Source organism: Hyaena hyaena, unplaced genomic scaffold (genome assembly GCF_003009895.1).
Source record: "Hyaena hyaena isolate Hyena2069 unplaced genomic scaffold, ASM300989v1 scaffold_246, whole genome shotgun sequence".
In the NCBI taxonomy this organism is placed as follows: domain Eukaryota; kingdom Metazoa; phylum Chordata; class Mammalia; order Carnivora; family Hyaenidae; genus Hyaena; species Hyaena hyaena.
This window is the reverse complement of record NW_024080877.1, coordinates 738,034-751,638: the sequence shown is the minus strand read 5'-3', so window position 1 is coordinate 751,638 and position 13,605 is coordinate 738,034. Positions and strand designations below refer to the sequence as shown.

Below are 13,605 nucleotides of genomic sequence, written 5' to 3'. Positions count from 1 at the left end.
TTAAAAGGCTACTTTATGGAAACATAGTGAATGGTTATTTTATGTTTCACATAAGACAGTGAGAAACCAACCTGCGAATTGGTGAGAACGGAATTCTCTGGCTTTTCTGGCTAAGCCACTCACCTTCTAGCTGTTCGGCCAGTGGACAGCCACAATACGCAGACTAGGTAGGGGCCTGATTTTCATCTGGTATGCATGTATCAAGCTTGGACTGTGTACCCATCACTGTTAGGACTGGGACCCCTGGGTGAAATAGGTTATGCCTTTCGCCCTGGGGAGCTCCCAGTTTGGGGAGCACTGATATATCCGTAGCTACAGCCGAGTGCCCAGGCTGACTGACTATGGCCTGTGGGACTCATGCCATCTTGCCACCTGTGTTTGAGTGGCCCATGAGCTCAGAATGATTTTTATAAAGCAAAGAGAATACAGAGATGGGTATGGAGTCCCCCACCACTGCTTTTTTGGGTGGGTGCTTCTGGCCAAGGCAGAGCCCCTATCTGTCACTTTAGAAAATGGCCTAGTATTTTATGTGTTAGAATTGTAGCATGCTGATGGGCTACAGGGACACCACTAGATTGGACTGGGGATGTCAGGGAAGTAACCCCCAGATGAGGAATTGTGGGAACAAACATCTGACTTTCCATTTGATATACCTTCAAATATACCGGCTTTCTTCTCACCCTCCTTTGATTTTTTTTTTTTCCCCTTTTAAGATGTATTCTTTCATCTCCTTAGAAAACATGGCTTCAGTTCTTGTCACTGTGTATTGATTGTATTTCTCTCTGTTTCTCTAAAGCAGGGTTTCTTACCCATGAATACGGCTGGGGCTTCAGGGGTTCTCAGAACCCCTGAAGTGAGAGGACACCGATGCACCTGTGTTTACCTGGGCAGAGGGTTCATGAACCTGTCATCAGAATCTCTTAAGAGGTCCCTTATTCAGAAATTTTGAGAAACCATTTTAAAGTAGATTTCTCAAAACCACATCAGTCCTGCCGATGCTGGGTCTGCCCGGTGCAGAATCAAGCAGCGGGATTGTGAATTCCCTCCTGTTAATCCATGCCAAGATCGCAATAGCTTTGTTTTCTCATTTGACTTGTAGTGAAAACACTCAAAACACTCTGCTCGTGGGCTGTAGGTGCAGCTCTGTCTTTAGGGGACACGGGTTATCAGAGGATATCAGCCTGGATGCTCAAGAAAGCAGGATGGAGAGGGATTAAGGTGCGTGCCAGTGATTTATTTGGAAGGTGCAAGCTCTAGGTGTGAGCACGAGGGAGAAGCGGGACAAGGATAGAGGCGCTGGTTGGGTGCGCTGGCCAGAGCCTTTCCACAAGCCATGAGGGACCGTATCTGTCTCCCAGCAGTTTGTTCACCGTTCAGCACTTCTCTAGGAAGGTTGCAAGGAGGGGCTATACCTCCAAACGTTTCCTAGGAGGATGGCTTTATCTGCTGGCCTCACTCCCAGGTCTTTTTCACATTGGTGACTTTGTCTCGTGAGGCTCTGTTTGTGTGCAGTTGCATCCTCCACCCCTCATGACCTGGTCGGGAGGCTGGGCACTGCACTCCACTGTGTGGCGGTCTAGTCCAGTGCAGGTGGAGAGGACAGTCACAGCAAAGAGACATTGGGGGTGTACTTGACGGAGTCAGAGAAGGTGCACCAGGCTTTGTTTCTAGTAACAGAAGAGGCGGGCCTCTGAAGAAGCAGCAGGTGGACGGGGCAGGGAGCCTTCTGGGCAGAGGAAACCTATGACCAAAGGTAAAAGTAAGAGAGTGGAGAGGCAAGGAGATAGTCCTGCTGAGGTTGTGTGTTCCTCCTCCTCTGCATCCATGTGATGTTTTATAAGCCTCTAGTCTGTGCCGGTGGGGGGGGGGGGGGGGGGGGGGGGGGGGGGGGGGGGGTTGCCGTGGGCAAACGAGAACAGACATGGTCTCTTCTCTCACAGAGCTTAAAATCCAGTGTCAGACAGATATTAAGCACTTCATCATACTAGCAGATGTAAAATTGCAACTGTGTTAAGCACTCCCAGGAGAATGAAAAGTAGACTTCTTTGAGAGCCTTAAGGACTAGACAGAGTTGAGCACAGTGAGAGAGGTAGGAGAAGGCTTTGTGGACAAAGTGGCTCATGAACTGAAATAGAAAGGACTGGGAAGAGTTAAGGGCAAGAGGAAGAGATGGGAGAGCTCTCTAGGTGGAGGGACACCATGTGCAAAGGCATTGTGGTAGGGGGTGGAACATGGAAAAGGTGAAGGTCAGAGAGGAGGCCAGTGCGACCAGAGCAGATAGAGCACCAAGGGGAATGGCTGGGGAGGAGGTTGTGTACACGGGGCCGGGCCATGCCAGACTGTGTGAAAGGAGTTCCTTCTTTCTCTGAGGAGCCATGGAAAAGTGTTGGAGGGATATAAGCAAAATGTTATAATCATGTTGGGGTAATTTAGAAAACCCAGGCAAGAGGATGCCCAGGTATTATAGACCCTTCGAGCTTGAGACTGTCGTATGAGAACTATGGCTTTTGGAGCCATTCCTGAGAAACCCAAATATTAACAACCCTAAGGATATGTGAAGGAGAAGCAACTCCAGGAAAATCCCTGAAGTAACAAACTAGAGACTTTTGGACTGGTACCTGTGGGAGACCCTCATACTTACTTGCTGGCCCTGGGAACATTTTCCAAAGCGATACAGGGCTTCCCCCTCCCCCCCCCATATTATCTCCTAGACTTCCTAGCAACATTGTCTAGTAGGGAAAGAAACTTGGGGTGGGGGTGCCCACATGGAAAGTTCTAGAACTGAATGTAGACTACAGACCTCTTTCTGAGGCCCCCAGTGGTAATGTTGGGTGATGGGCAGGTGAAGGGCTTCTTATACGCAGTCTGGGACTAGGACTTTACACGGGAAGATGCACAATCCCGGATTCTTAATGGTTCCTCAAGGGCATTGACCCGAATTCTGTCTGAGAACTGTTCCAAGCCCCCAACACCTACTCTGTTTGTAGGAGCTTTGGAGAATCGTTGTGTGGCCCCAAACTCTGCACATTCAAAGCAAAACAGAAACCCAAGGTGAAGCGATTTGAGAAAGAACTTTTATCCGTCTACCTACCAAGTTACCTTTGGCTTGTGATAAACACAGTAATTCCACTCATTAGCCTGGGAGAAGGTATCTCTGAAGGGCAGCTTTTCTATCTCTGAAAAGCTTTCAACAGAATTTAAATTAATTCTTATTTGGATTTATTTATGTATTGTGATTACCTCCAATCAGAAAAAATGGTCTGACTACAGGAAGCCTTGGGATTGGGTTGCAGCAGGTTTGGCTGATTACAAATGTATGCATATGAGCCTGTGTGTTTGTGTGTTTTCTTTTCTAATCAAGTCAGCAATGTTAGTAGTCATGTGTTTGAGCTGTGAGTACTTTAGATTCTTTTTTCCTTCAGGATATTTCTAGATGGCTGCAAGAGCAGACCTCTCCTGATCTGTTAATCTATGTAGTTTCAATGCACCAAGTGGTGATAAGGTATATCTACATGCAAGTTCCAATTCCTCGCATTCCCTAGAGTGCTCTGCATTTTCTCTTTTGAACTGGGCAGCTGCATGTGGGAAGTTGATTTAACATATCAAATCTTGGATATTCCTTCTAAAAAGCTTTTAGGTGCACTCTAAACTGTTACATTTTCTCTGGAAGATGTTGAGAGTGGAAGAGGGTCTGTTTCAAGCCTCTTACCTTCTTTTTGGGTCATGGACCCCTTTGTGAATCTGGTAATACCTTGGAGTGCTCTCCTCAAAAGAATGTCTAGGCTCACACTTTCATGGCCTGTCTCTTTCTTGCTCTTACTTACCTTTAGGCTCCATGTGAGTCTAGAATTGCCAGGTCTTTTGATTTTGTAAGACAAGTTAGAAGTACAGATTTTTGGAGTTTTTTTTAATTCATTTTTAATTTAAAAATGGCCAAATTAATATCTCTCCAGTCCACTTTAGTTTCTATATAGTTCTAGAATCTTCATCTTCCTTAGGGTCTCTGAGTTCCATATGATGTCTTTATCTGTTTGGTTTGCCTTCACTTTTCATGTAGGAGGCTTTCCTCGAATGTCTGGTGATCCTTGGCTAAAAGTTCAGAGTGAATGGGTGGGGAGTATATACAGGTACTTCTCTTTTTCAGAGAAGAATTTTCCAGTCAACAAGGGAGGGAGGAGTGGGGTGGGACCAGGAGAGAGAATGCATGTCTTCCTCTTGTTGGATGCTACTGTTATAAGAACAGCCGGTTTAGTATGTAAATTATTGCTCATCTGTTGGTTTTCAGTTTTATTCTTCATCACCCTCCTTCAGTGTGCCCAACACTTTTGAATCCAGAGAATCTTCTTAAGTTTTTCCAAAGAACAAAGCCTTAGTCTGCTGTTGGAGATGAGAGGCTCCAAAGGTCTACATTGCTCTGTCTGCTTTTAAATAATTGCTGTTTGTATCCTGGGGTCGACCCCTGCCTTCTTGCTACTTGGTGTCCTCAGGTGTTGAATCTCACAGGAACTCTACAGAATAAGTTATCTTTTCAGTTTCTTTACTGCTGGTTCCTTTCTCACATTCTCCACACTCAGATCTTCTGTTCTAAGCCCTAAAATAATTATCCCTCCACTATTTTATTTTTGACTGCAAGTTTCAACACTGAAGAGTAGCTTAAAGTTGCTGCTTCTGGTATTTTTCAGGCCATGTCACACTGTGGCCTCTCCTGCTGTGATGGCTACTACTCCTTGAAAGGTTCTGATTGTCCAATCTTGCCATCTCTCTCAGTCCTCCTCTTTATCACACTCAGGTCCTGGTGGATTCTTGACCCTTGAACCTTCCTGTGGCTTCTTGATCCCAGCGGCCCTTCTACTCCTGACCACCCCCTCTGTTTCATTAGCTTGTTCTTCTTCATGTGCTCTGCCCTAAATACATGCATTCTTGAAGGACCTGCCCAAGGCTCTTCTCTTCTGAAACAACGTATCCAGTTCCAAGTGCATGGCTGTTACCTTTAAGTAGGGAATTCTGGATCTGTGGTGTTATCCCCAGACTTCTCCCCTGATCAATCTAGCTCATATAAATGTTTGTGAGAGATACTTATGTGAAGAGCCTACAGAAATCTCAGATTCACCTGTCTAAAGCCAAATCCATCTTTTCTCCCACAGGCAGCTCTTCGGTTTCTGTGTTTTCCTTTTTTTTTTTTTTTAATATTATCACCATGTATGTGGGTTTTTTTTTTTTTTTTTAATGTTTTACTTATTTCTAGGAGAGAGAGAGAGACAGCGTGAGCAGGGGAGGGTCAGAGAGAGAGGGAGTCACAGACTGAAACAGACTTCAGGCTCTGAGCTGTCAGTCAGCACAGAGCCTGACGCGGGGCTCGAACCCACGAACTGCGAGATCATGACCTAAGCGAAAGTCGGACGCTTAACCGACTAAGCCACCCAGGCGCCCCATGTGTTTTCCATTTTTGTTAAGGGTGTCACTGTCCTCCAACTCATTCAAGTTAAAATCCTTAGGGCCATTTATTACTTAAAACTTCTCACCCCAGATTCTAATTCATTGCAAAGTCCTATTGCTTTTACCCTCACAGGGCGTCAGAATCTGTCCCCTGTCTTTTTTAAATTCAAGTTAGTCAACAGACAGTGTTGTCTTGGCTTCAGCAGTAGAACCCTGTGACTCATTTCTTATGTGTGACACCCAGTGCTCATCCCAAAAAGTGCCCTCCATAGTGCCCATTGTCATTTAACCCATCCCCCCACTCACCTCTGCTCTAGCAACCCTCAGTTCTCTGTATTGAAGAGTCTCCTATGGTTTACCTCCCTCTGTCTTTATCTTATTTTTCCGTACCTTCACTATGTTCATCTGTTGTGTTTTTCAAATTCCGCTTATGAGTAAAATCATATGATATTTGTCCTTCTCTTCCAGATTATTTGCTTAGCATAATACCCTCTAGTTCCATCCACGTTGTTGCAAATGGCAAGATTTCATTTTTTTTATTGCTAAATAGTATTCTGTTGTGTATACATACCATATCTTTTTCTTTTTTTAAAATTTTCCTTATGTCTTTATTTTATTTTGAGAGACAGAGGCAGAGAGAGAGGGAGACACAGAATCTGAAGCAGGATCCAGGCTCTGAGCTGTCAGCACAGAGCCCGACATGGGGCTCGAACCCACGGACTATGAGATCATGACCTGAGCTGAAGTCAGACACTTAACTGACTGAGCCATCTAGGCGCCCCCCCCTCCCCCGCCATCTTCTTTATCCATTCATCAGTTGATTTGGGCTCATTTCATAATTTAGCTATTGTTGATGGTGCTGCTATAAACCTAGCACATGTGCCTTTTCAAATCATCACTCCTGTATCCTTTGGATAAATACCTAGTAGTGCAGTTGCTGGGTCATAGGGTAGTTCTGTGTCCCCTGTCTTTTGTTAACATCTGCATTGCCCTTGCTTAGGACTGCATCCCCCCTGCTTGAATTATCATTCTTCCTGTTCTTCCTTCCTCTGTTTGGTCTTCTCTCTGGTTCATCTTCTATACCCATGACTCCCCAGTGTAATTGACATCACAATGAACAGGGAGTTTTTAAAAACTTCATATTTCTCGAGACCTCCATTCAGGGATTTTGATTCATTAGATCTAAGTGGGATGCAGGAATCTGAATTTTTCAAGATTCTTCCAGTGAGTAAAGCAAATTTAGAGCAATATTTGCTAGATGTATTATTTGTGATCTTAACATAAAACTGACGCTCTATAGTTCTTATGGACATACCCATGTATCTACATGTTTCTTTCTCTGTATAAACACGGACCAGAAGGATTGTTCACTGAACAAACGGAAGTGTTCATTTCTGGGGAAGGAAACAAAAAGGAACTCAAGAATATTTCTCTTATTTCTCTTAAAAATTCTAAAGCCAAAATGGAAAGCATCAACATGATTTTATTGTGAATGGAGAATTGTTATATTACCTGTACTTTTTCCTTCTATATGAAGCAATTTTTGGAACTCTCCAGATGATTCTGATACATATGCAGGTTTAGATACCGCAGTACTGTATAAGTGCTCATCTAAACATGCAGATGTGACCACATCACACCTGTTTGAACGCCTTCCATGACTCCCATCTCCTGCAGAGTCCATTTCAAATTCCTTGGCATAGTACTTGACATGCCGGCCTACCTTTTTAGCCTTGTCTTCCATTACTCACCATTCACTCAGTCAGTGGCCAGAAAGCTCTGTTCCTCATGGAAGCTGGAAATGCCGTGTGCTTTCACTGGGCTCTCGAACAGATGCTGCTGCTTCTGTACTTCATTCTCTTCCCTGACTTACCACTTTTTACTCCTTGTTTATTCTTCAAGATCTCGCTTAAGTCTTATTTCTTCTAAGAAACTCTTTTCCTTTTTAAAACTTCCTTTTTTGCATTTCCCACACAACTTCACCTATATTTATCTTATGATACGTACAATTTTGTATTAATGATTGTTATTCACTTTTGTGCCTCTCCCAGCCTCCCCTGTCCTCAGATGTAACCTCAGATGGTATACCCTTTTAAAAGTGTGTTTATTTTGATAAAGAGTATGAGGGATGGAGGGGCAGAGAGAGGGAGAGAGAGAGGATCCCAAGGAGGCTCTGCACTGTCAATGTGGAGCCAGATGCAGGGCTCAATCCCATAAAGCATGAGGTGATGACCTGAGCCAAAATCAGGAGTTGGACACGTAGCCCAATGAGCCACCCAGGCACTCCTCAGTGTAACTTGTATTTATCAGATATTTCTGAGCACATGCGACACACAAGGTGCTGTGCTAGATTATGGGGGAGATGGACATGAGTAAAGCAAATTTCCACCCAGATTCTGTCATGAGTGTGGTGACAAGTGTTCATGTCTCCAGCAACATGAGGGAACATGCCTTATCTGTCTGGCAGACTTTTAAATTAAAAGAAAGAGGAATCCAGCGGTTGATGAAACTCTTCAGGCTCATGGATGAGTTGTCTTGAGTTGGGCTGTTCTGTGTAAGGCATGGACAAGGGGACATAAACCAAGATAGAGGCTTGTTGAAAAGGAATAAATCTTAGGCAGAGGGTCTTGAAAGTCTTGGAGGAACTTTGAGGATCTACTTAAAAATGCTCAGTGATTTACTTTCACTGCCCCTGGACCAAGTGGAGGGGAGCAGTAGAAAATAAGGCCTCTGAGAGTGGGTTTTGGCTCATTCTACTTGACCTGGATGCTAGACTATATGGAGATGGGTCTTCCTTTGGTTAGATGCCACTGAAAGTTTAGGGACAGGGTTGTGGCGCACTTGGGCTCTGTTTAAAGCAGTGACATAGGGCATGGTAGTAAAGGAAGTTGGCAGAGCAGGTAGAGACAGGAGACTCAAGCTGAGCCCAGGTTGGTTGGGCATCAGACACAAAAAAGAGAGAACAGGCATAAGTGCTTCTGTGGGATAGAACTGACCGAACTGTACTTCATCAGGACAAATTATGGAGCTGATTGAAACTGGGGAGCAAGTGGGTGAAGGCCCTTGAGCATGACTCAAAGAGTTCAGCCTGGGTCCTAAGTATTAAATTAGTCCATTAATATGAGGAAGAGCATTGGGAAAAAGATGGGGTCTTCTGGTACAGATGATCTGTTCTCACTTTGAATTTTACTGAGTTTAATAGTATCCCCCAAACTAGATGTATCTAAGTCCTGACCCCCAGGACCTGTGAATGTAGCCTCATTTGGAAATAAGGTTTTTGCCTGGCTGGCTCAGTCCTTTACCTTTCTGACTCTTGATTTCAGTTTGAGTCATGATCTCTTGGTCATGAGATAGAGCCCTGAGTTGAGCTCCGTGTCAGGCTCTGTGCTGGGCATGGAGACTGCTTAAGATTCTCTTTCTCTCTCTCTCTCTTCCTCTCTCTCCCTCTCCCTCTCCCTCCCTTTCCCTCCCTCCCACTGCTCCTCCTCTGCTCATGCACTAGCGTGCACTCTTTCTTTCTCTGTCTCAAAAAACGAAAGGGTCTTTGCAGATGTAAACAAGTTAAGGATTTTAGAATGAGCTCATGCTGGATGTAGGGTGAGCCCTAGGTCCAGTGACAGGTGTCCTTAGAAGAGAGAGGGAGATTTGACCAGAACCCCAGGAAAGGGCATGAGCAGACAGAGGTACAGATTGCAGGTAGTTATACAGATACATACAAAGGAGTGTCGGCAGCCGCCAGAGAGTAGGAGGGACGTGGCTCTGACTTTCCTGAGGGCATTGGCCTTGCTGGCACCTTGATTTTGGACTTCCGGCCTTCATAACTGTGAGAGAATAAACATCTGTTGTTTTAAGTCCCTGAATTTGTGGTATTTTATTACAGCAGTCCTAGGAAACATACAGACATGCTCTAATTTTAAAATCAGATGAGACTTTACCAACCTTGAAGCTCATCTGTAACTCTGTTGTCTCGTATGTCTGCTGGATCCTCTGTGGATATTCATTGTGAAGATCCTGTTGCTGTTGTTAGTTTGGTGAGGGGGTGGGGGTCAGGGAGAGGAGGGAGTTGTGTGTTTTATTAAATAAGGCAGGTAGAATGGATTTTCTTCCTCTCAGGGAAAACTATTTCAAAAGCAAGTAGCAATCAATTAATGAATCCTTCCCGAGTTGTATTTTGTGTCCAACACTATGCTCAGCCCCAAAAAGGATATAAGAATAAGGTTCTATATGGACTCTTAAGGTGCTCACAACTCTGTACTTGAAACAGACCATTAGCAAGGTGAATATGGAATCAGTTGTTGAGAGGTATAACAAAGATTGAACTGGATAAGGAATCTTATTTATTTTTATTAATTTGATACTTAAATATTCATCACTGAGCTTCAGATTCTGTGACAAAGTCATTCAATAGTATGTGCCCCTTGATTCCAGTAAGGTCACATTACCCCTTGGTTGAAGGCGTGATGCATGCTGATTTAACAGCAGAGCCCTGGAATTTGTAGGCTAAGAAATCATCCACCCTTTTCTCCCTTCCTTGCTAGGAAAATGCTGTGCAGCCTGCAGAATCAGCAGGGGGTGGAAGCACAATCATCCTCTGGTAATGGGAACTGAATAAATTCAAGTACTGTCTTATCTAAATGGTTTGACAAGTTCCCATTCGACTGGCTAATTGCATCAGTCTGTTCTTCTTTTTCTTCCATGGGGCTGGGACTTGGCAGACATGAATGTTAGCGTGAGTGTTAGCAGTCCCCATCACTGGCATGCACCCTGGCCCGGAGGCCCTACCCCATGACTGTAGTCCAGAGAGGACCCAGGAGCCTTGTTTGCTGACCCCAGGAGTGCCTGGGGGGGCATTACTTGTAATAGATTTCCCAACTATTTCAGGACATTCCAGGCAAAGCCATGTCAAGCTTGTGTTGGCTTGGGGAAATGGCCAGAGCCAGACTGAGAGCTGGTGGAAACTAGCAGAGCTGGAACCATGAGCACAGGTTAGGTGCTCCCTTGTGCTTCCTCTGTCACTGGTGGCTTAGCACCAGCAGTCCAGTCTGTACTTCAGTCCATGGTTCCTCCGCTGAGTGCAGTACTGTCTCCTTCAAGCCATAGCACCTGGAATCCTACGTAATGTATGGAGAGTGAAAATTAAGCTATGGTGTTCATGGCTCCCAGCACTAACAAAGGACATCAGCTCTCCTGTATGAACTTCTCCAGCGAAGGAGAAAGTAATTACCTGTGAATCGTCTTGAGGCCACTGGGAGTCCTCTGATAATCTCTTGTCCCTGATAATCTCTTTCTCCGGACTCGGACTCATTTCTGCGGTGTGCAATGATCTTTGGCCCCCAACCTCTCCTTTCCTTTTCAAAAGGGAGGGAATTAAGGTGGGCTAAGGCATCTGAGCCAGCCTTGGGTATTCAGGCAAGAGAAATGAAGACATGGTTTCTGGAAACGGTATCCCAAAGATTGTTTGTAGGCCGACTTCTGGTTAGCAGAGAGCATTTGGAAAAGGCAGAGAAAGTCCCTATAGTTTTGGAGGTCAGAGGTCTGGGGGCAGGCATTGGTCCCGTTTTAGAGTTGGGGTCCTCAGGGTATTTGGGGGACCTCCGGGGTCCTACTTGTCACTTTCTTTGGATGTAGAGATTGTCCTGGTTGGGGATAAGGAAACGAATGAGAGTGAGGCCCTTGAGTAGGAGACAGAGTGGCCTTGCCACCTGTACAGTCACCTCCCTAGAAATCAGAGGAGAAAGAAAAGGGAAAGTGGTGTTAGTTATCTTGGGCTGCTATAATAAGTACCACAGACTAGGTGGCACAAGCAACAGAAATCTCTTATCTCACAGTTCTGGAAGTGTGAGATCAAGGTGTGGGCAGGTTTGGCTTCTTCTGAGATCTCTTTCCTTCACTTCCTATGGTTATCCTCTCCTTGTGTCCTCACATGCTCTTCCAGGCCTGTGTCTAAATTTCTTATAAGGACAGCAGCTGTATTGGGTTAGAGCCCACCCTAAAGACCTCATTTTAATCACCTCTTTAAAGACCTTGTCTCTAAGTTTAGTCAAATTCTGAGGTACCCAGGAGGTTAGGACTTCAACATATGAATTTTGGAAGAAAGAGGATATGATTCAGCCCATAACAGAGAGGAATTGGCATTCTACCAAGTTCACGTTAAAACATTTTTTTTTTTAGTGTTTATTTCTGAGAGACACACAAAGTGTAAGCAGAAGAGGGTCAGAGAGAGAGAGGGAGACACAGAATCCAAAGCAGGCTCCAGGCTCTGAGGTTTCAGCACAGAGCCGGATGCAGGGCTTAAACTCATGAACGGTGAGATCAGACCTGAGCCGAAGTCGGATGCTTAACCAATTGAGCCATGCAGGTGCCCCTAACAGGTTCAAGTTTAATTTTATATCTTCTGATGAACCCGAATTGCCTTATTGGGTTCTTATTTTTGAAAATGGAGGCAGGACACAGGATGATATTTTTCAGGGTAAGTGTGTGTTTATGTATGAGAAAGGTTTGAATGAACTTAACAAAAGTTGGAGGATCCGAATGATTATCACAGATGAAATTTTCATGCTCAAGTTGTGTCCCTCATCCACTTCCAGAGTGTGAGTCATTGATGCCCTTGGAAAAAGGGTAGAGAAATTACTTGTGACAGAGAACTGAGTGCCTTCTCATGCTGGGATTTCTTGATTAGACTAGTTTGAGAATCTTTGTATTAGCACCCTACTTTCAGCCTGTTCAGGGCTGGCTTCTACAACCCATGGAAATCTCTCTTGTTTCAGAGGCAATGGACTCTTTACCTACATACCAGAAGGAACAGTCTTAATAGCATTCATTTTGTTTTTATCTACAAAAAACTCTTGATTTTGAAGTTAGTCTTAACATACAGGAGGGGGGCAGCTGGGTGGCTCAGTTGGCTCAGTGTCTGACTTCAGCTCAGGTCATGATCTCGCATTTCATGAGTTTGAGCCCCACACTGGGCTCGCTGCTATCAGTGCAGATCCTGCTTCAGATCCTCTGTCCCTCTCTCTCTGTCCCTCCCTCACTTGCATGCTCTCAAAATAAGTATTTAAATTTTTTAAATGTCTATTCATTTTTGAGAGTGCAAAGTTGGTCACTTAATCGACTGAGCCACCCAGCTGCCCCTCAAAATAAATAAAACATTAAAAAAAAAAAAAAAAACCATACAGGAGGATCTCCAGACTAAACTCTCTATATTTTTGTAAAACCACTTTTGTTATTCGAATGACCTACTCCCCGTGAACTGAACACAAAAGTAGTAATGAACTTCAGCTCAGCCAATTGTTAAAAATCTGGGATGACAGCAGATCTCCCAGCTGAGAAGTTTATGCTGAACAAAGTGGCCTAAATCCTCTATGGTTCTTGATTTTTGCCTGCAATTCCCGTGTCAGCGTGCAGAAATGGTTGTTTTTCATCAGCTTCCCGCAGACATCTTTTGATGACTCACACGGGGCCGCTATTGTGAATTCAGGTGTGTGGTGGTATCCTCCCCCCTCCTTGGCGCCATCTGCTCTTTTATACACTCTAAAGGTGAAAACCGGAGGGAAGTGCAGGTTCCCACTTTCTCTTCCAACTAGTAAGTTGTCTTGGTGGGGAGGTGCTGTGGAAACACCCATGATTCCACACAGAAGACTTGTTCCCTTATGTATATGCCTAGAAATACAAATCTGATGGATGGCTAGCCAGGTATAGGAAGACGTGCTTTTCTCGTTGGTTCTGTCAGAGTATTTTATCTGCAGGGATGGAAGTTTCTGACTTCTTGATATCAGCTGTTTAGCTAGAAGCTCATTATCACTAGGTCAGGAGTCAGGAACGACACCGTATAAGCTGTAGGCACCATGATATGAAGTATTACAGAGCCCGCTGGCCGCATGGTGGGGATATTCTGATCTCACTTCAGCTTTAAGCATGAAGAGCATTAATTAAGATTGTGGGGAAGATTTACCTAATCCTTAGGGAAGAAAAACTACTTAGACTCTTGTTTTCTTGCTGCTGTTACTGGTTCTGAAACTAGGATTCATATGATTAATTGGTTCCTTGTGGGATAGCACTTCTAACTCTCGTATACTGTTCTTAGAACAAAGTTAATGTTTAAAAAAATCAAACTTCTTGGGGTGCCTGGGTGGCTCAGTCGGTTAAGCGTCCGACTTCGCCTCAGGTCAT

At 44.5% G+C, this 13,605-nt stretch overlaps 1 protein-coding gene and 1 long non-coding RNA gene across 4 annotated transcripts in view; one reads left to right on the top strand and one right to left on the bottom strand.

Moving 5' to 3' along the window:
• The window catches only part of LYPD6B (LY6/PLAUR domain containing 6B), a 183,511-nt gene that overhangs the window by 114,933 nt on the left and 54,973 nt on the right, over positions 1-13,605 (top strand). The gene's annotated exons all lie outside the window — the stretch shown is intronic.
• LOC120239996 lies at positions 1,223-2,686 on the bottom strand. The gene is made up of 2 exons (XR_005530553.1): positions 2,642-2,686; positions 1,223-1,741 (listed from the first exon to the last, which is right to left on the bottom strand). It is a non-coding gene; the product is annotated as an uncharacterized LOC120239996 (long non-coding RNA).